This window comes from Lemur catta, chromosome 13 (genome assembly GCF_020740605.2).
Source record: "Lemur catta isolate mLemCat1 chromosome 13, mLemCat1.pri, whole genome shotgun sequence".
Taxonomy (NCBI): Eukaryota; Metazoa; Chordata; class Mammalia; order Primates; family Lemuridae; genus Lemur; species Lemur catta.
In genome coordinates, this window is record NC_059140.1 from 28,176,019 (window position 1) to 28,182,018 (window position 6,000).

The 6,000-nt window shown below is 30.8% G+C and overlaps 1 long non-coding RNA gene across 3 annotated transcripts in view; it reads left to right on the forward strand.

Annotated features, from left to right (window-relative positions):
* LOC123649189 overlaps positions 1-3,969 on the forward strand; it is a 32,699-nt gene extending 28,730 nt beyond the window's left edge. For 2 of the 3 annotated variants that reach the window (XR_006738892.1, XR_006738894.1), the window contains 2 exons: positions 2,412-2,501; positions 3,885-3,969. This is a non-coding gene — a long non-coding RNA (uncharacterized LOC123649189). Of the gene's footprint in view, positions 1-2,411; positions 2,502-3,000; positions 3,059-3,884 lie in introns of those variants that run through there. The other variant, XR_006738893.1, reaches the window with a different exon arrangement.
* Positions 3,970-6,000: the final 2,031 nt, after the last annotated feature.

Below are 6,000 nucleotides of genomic sequence, written 5' to 3' on the forward strand. Positions count from 1 at the left end.
GAACTCAACTCTGCTGTTGCTTTGCTTGGCTATGCTTCTCTACTGTGTGGAAAGACTGGCATGCTTAGTTGAAAAAAACAATGTAGAAATAGTCTTACACAAGACACAATTATTATTATGATACTTTCATATATTGTGTATTTCCTGGGGGAAATAACTCAAATACAAGTGCTAGATTCAAAACTAGAAGCTGAAAAAGTAGTATTTATATTAATTTCCAGTAACCAAATTTGAATTGATCCAGCTGGCCAAGGTAAAGTACAACTGAACACGAGTACTTGAACTTGTTTGTTCCTTGACCACAATTACATGGGTGACACTGATTCTTCCATTCAGGGAGAAAAAATATGGAGTAGCCCAGGAATTCTTTGGAACTTTTTATGACTTACACTAGAACAATGTTTCACAACATTTTTCATTTTGTGGCAAAATCGAACGTGATAGCATTTGAGATTCATGGAGGAAGCTACTACTGGCTGAAGCAGACTGGGTTGAGTGGTTCCATGGACAAACTCATTCAAAATCTTGGGACACCTGTAACCCATTCATAGCTTCTGTGTGCATCATAATAAATTGGTTGGAAAAAAGTTATTTCTTATAAGTTTATATCATGCTGAGTAATATTGCACTTTATAGATATATCATATTGTATCCATTCTAAGATAGACATTTTCATGTTTTGCCATTATGAATGATGCTTTCACCTAATAGGTAGGTGTGGAATTACATGGTCTTATTTAAGTCTGACTTTATAAAAGTCTGTCAATGTAGTTTTTCCATTCTTTCCTCTTTCTTATCCTCAATGCACACGTGTTTCAATTCTTTTACATCATGGCCAAAGTCAAACTGAATTTTTGTCTTTTTATTTTTGATATCTAGAAAACTGTATCTTCTATATATCAATTTTATATGACATATTACATAAGATAAATATGTAAATGTGAATATAATATATAAAGTTGTAAAGTATACACTATACATAGTATAGTATAATGTAACAAATATAGTTATATATAAACATATATAATACATCATCTATATAAATATATATTTATGTAGTTATATATACCTATATTTGTATAGGTATACATGCAATAAATTATACATTATGTAATATGTCATATATGTTACAACATAGCCTAGGATAATATAATATAACATATAGAGTTCATATAAAGAATATATAACCTTCTATATGTCAATTATAAAATGTCAGCCATATATATATGAGATTATATATTCTTTATATCAATTCTATGTATTATATTATGTCATCTACTATATAATATATAATGTTATGGTTACACGTTGCAGGTTAGGTTACATGTTAGGATGCAAGTCCTGTGTAAAAGTATGTTTATTAGATATGGAAATATTTTCTCCCAGTCTGAAGCTTGCTTTTTATTTTTTAAACGGTTCTATAGAATGAGAACAATTTTGTTGATATTCACATTATATATTTTTGTCCTTTATGAAAGTTTACTCTCATTTTATGTTCTAAGAAATCACTGACTGCTAAATGATTGCAAAAATATTGTTTTCTTTTAAAAGATTAAAATTTAAACTTTTACTATTAGATCTATGAAAATTCCAAATTAATATTTGTTTATGCTGTACAGTAACAATCAAGGGTTTTTGTTTGTTTGTTTGTTTTTGTCAGTGTTCATCCACTTATTCTAACACTAAGTTTTGAAAAGACTTTCCTTTCCCAACTCAACAGCCTTGGCAGCTCTATTTATGTTTGACTGATAGTGTATATGAAATTAATTTCTGAAATGTTTATTCTGTCCCACTGGTTGATTAATCTATTTTTAGATCAATATTATACTTTTACATCATACTTTTCAGATTATTGTAGACTTATAGATAGTTAGAAAGTCAGTAAATCGTTCTTTTGTTCTTTCTCTGTCAAGATATCTTTGGCACTTCTAGGTTCTTTATATTTTTATATAAATTTTATAAATAGTTTATAAATTTTTCTAAAAATATTTCTCTCATTTTTTAGAGAATTGACATCTTATTCATATTACATCTTCCAATGTATCAATTTATAATGTACCATCATTCACTTGCCTTCTTTAAATGAGTACTCTTAAATGTAGAGATCTTATGCATTGAAAAACATATTTTTAAATATTTTCTGGGTTTTTTTATGTTATAATACATTTCTTTTTTCAAATAGCATTTTCTGATGTTCAATAGTATGTAGAAGTACGACTGATTTTTCTTTATAAACCTTCTATCCTGTAATTCATCTAAATTTATTTTTTTAATTCTGTAGATTTGGTAGGCTTCTCAAGATTTCATGTATAATCTGTTATGCCTTCTGTGGAAAAAGCACTTTCCCTTCCTCCTTTCCATTCGATATACCTTTTTTGTGTGTGTTTGTTTGTTTATTTTTTGCTTTTTAGTGCTGACCAGGACCATTGGTACAATGTCTAATGGAAGCACTGAGAGAAAACATTTGCCTTTTTTCCTATCTCAGAGGGAACTCTTCATCAGTAGGTATGATGTTAGCCATGAGTTTTTATAGGTTCCTTTATTCAGGTTGAGAAGTTTTTCAATTGTTTTTGTCGAGTGATTCTATCATGAATGATAGTTGATTCTTTTCTCAAAACTTTTTAAAAAATATTCAGATGGTTGTATAATTCTTTAGCTTCTTAATATGGAATTAATTTCAAACCTTTCTTTTTTACTAATATAAGCATTTAAATTATAAACTTCCTTCTAAGTGCTCCTCCAAGTTCATATCACAATTTTTGATAAGTATAGTATATATCATTATTTATTTTATTAATTTATTATTATTTATTATATGATAAATTGCAAAGCATTATATATTATTTATTTACTTATTATAACATTTATTTATGAATTTTCAAAATAACAAGTTTTGTTAGTATTCTCCAAGATTATACATCTTTAAATTATAATTAAGAACACTTAAATGTAAACATATTTAAGTGGTTTAATGCATGGATATTCATATCCTCTTTCCAGGCCACCAGAAAACCCAGTTGCCTTAGCTCTGTTTCTTCCTAAACAGATGCTGCTGCTATGTAGGTATTGTAGCAACCAATGATTTTTCACACTTTCTCATGTTTTAAAGTTCACAGGGATACATTTTGCCCTAGGTTAGCTCTAGATTTTACCTATAGATTTTTTGTTCTACTATGCTTTTTGAAGGGAAATAGGGAAATGCAATAAGTGCACTGTTATTGCTTCTCTTAAAATTCTTCAGTTGAGCTTTTTGAATAACAAATGTTGATACTACCATCATGGCTCCAATTATGTGTATTTCAAGTTTTGTGTTATGTGAGTGAATGTGAAAATTAGGCACTATGATGGTGATTTATAGGGCAAGAGGGTACCATAATCCCTATCTCTGTAGGTTGCATCAAAATATGGTCTGCTGCACACAAGGAGCTGCTTGTGCTGTCTAAATCTCTTTTTAGGTAAAGAGAGGTCATATTTGAAAGAAGTTATGAAAACTGATCAGTGAGGAACACATGGGTATTGTACACATTTTCAACTGTACACAATAGGGAGCCATTTTATTAATACAAGAAATGCAATATCTGTCACTATCAAAAAAACAGACTTTTTTTCTATTGTGAAATATTCTTGGGTATTTTTCAATTATAACTTTGCATATTAACTTAGAGCCTAATTTTGTTGCCTTTTCTAACCTCTGTTAGTATTAATTATAGAAATATATGAAACAGAGAATACTAATTTACAGGAAACTTTTCCAGTAAACATAAAGCCATTTTGACATTGTAATTAACATATAATATTTCATTAGTAGTTTTTCATACAGATGACTGTCCTGATTGAATGATTAGTTTGCTTTAGATATCTGTAGGTCTTTTTACTTCAAACAGATATGGACAATCAACCAAGACACATTGTTCCAAAGAAGAAATAAGCTAAACCATCCTCTTACCAAGGCCAGAGATTGACTGTTCTGATCTATTTCCACTCTCTAACTACTTAAAGCAATTCACTTTCATTTCCCACAAGAGGAGATTTGGAAGTGCATCAAAGACAAACTTGAAATTGGGTTAACCCCTTTGTTCTCAGTTTCTGCTAAGTGGCATCAACCAACTCTATAAAGAAAGGATAAACTTGGAGCACCACTTATGACCTGATTTCAAAGAACATAACTACAACTCTTGGGGGAAATATGTGGTCATTTTTATTCAATTATTTCATGCAATTTCTTTTTTTTTCCCAAGTAATTACAGGAAACTGTGTTTTGCTTCTAGGCACTAGTTAAGCTCTTATTACACCAATTCATTGGAATCGTATTTTAATTTATATACTTTTTAATTTCAAAAGGAGAAGTCATTTTCATTTCACATCAATTACCTTGCCATCCACTTCTTTAATTTAATTTCAAATTTATTTTAAATGAGGTGAACATGACCTGTTCAGAATAATAACATTTATTTGTAAGGAATACTATTTTTCTTATTTAAAAATGGAATATTTCTGTATAAAGCATTTGATGTGCAATAAACTATACAACTATGTAAGTAACTTTAAGAAAATGCAATGTGACAAAGTGAAAATTGGTCATAAGCAGATCACAACATCTATGATAATTCGTTCACTCAACTCATTCTTGCTTTTGTCTAGGTGGAGATATTTGTAGTATAAAAGATATATTTCCAATACTAGTTTGTACTTCCATTTTCAGTTCTAAATAGAATCTGTTTTGACCGATTAGTCTTCCACAGGAGTTGGCTGTTGTTTGCTCTGGTTTTTCAGGAAGTGAGTTTGGAAAATAATGTGATGTTCCACATTTTCTGGGTATCCAGAGGCAGGTGCAACAGTGGCAGTATCAATGTCAGAAGTAGTTACAGGGGCAACTTCTTTATTAGAGCCTTTTAATTTCTGCATTGGAGCTACGCTGTACATTCTCCAGATTCCTGTATGTCAAGAAGTCATTGCTTTGACAGCTGTAAGGGAGAAAGGGTCATTTATTTTCCTTACCCAGCTTAAGGTTCATGGCTGACACCTCAATATAACAAAAGACAGATTAACAAGAGAGAAGCATAACAAATTTATTGCAGCAAAGTTTTATATAACATGGGAGCCTTCTGAAATGATGACCCAAAGACTAAGGGAAAACGATATAATTTTATGCTTAGTTTCAACAAACCTGGACAGTTGTGTAGAAGTATGATTCGACAAAAAGGAAGAATGACCTAATGGTAAAATAAATAAAAACTTGGGGGAACTTAGCCAGTTTGGATTCTTTGTGGTCTCTGGATATAGGGCAAAACCTCTGGAATGAGGTTCTTAGGATTTTCTTTCAGGCAAGTTAGGCCAAAGAATTATTTCGTGACCATGCTTCAGAGGAGCAAAATGGGAGATAGTCAAAGTAACCTTGCTTCTGCAGTTTTTGCAGTAGTCAAGGTGCCCTATTTTGGAATATCTTGAGCTGAGCCCTGACATAGAATTTTAGGCAATGGGTGACTCCTTGCTTTCAATAATATCCAAAGTAGCCTAGATCCAGTTGTGTATGTTCTGAGAACTATTCTTTAAGGCTCAGTCTAGGATCTGGACCTTCAAACTTTCTATAACTTTTGTAAGTAGCAACCTCCTTGTGATAAACCCCTTACTGGTTACAATAACTAGCCTTTTGTTTTGTGAACTGAATCTTGATTGATCCAAGTGCTTAAAAAAACTAGAATTCACATGCATACATTGACTTTTTTTAAACTACCCATTTGTAGTTTCTTTTCACCATCAAATGTCTATTGGAGGATTATTTTAATTTCTAATGGAGGAGGACATGTGCCTAAAATCCAGTTTTCAGCAAGCTCCTATGTTATTCGGAATAGTGATGTGCTCTCTCTGTATTCTTTCCCTCTTGAAAGTGTTTCTAAAAGTTAAATAGAAGAGATAATATAAACAAATAAGAAAAATAATAAAACAACAAAACAAAACAAAAACACATGCCAAAATAAGACCCTATCTGTTGGTTTATCA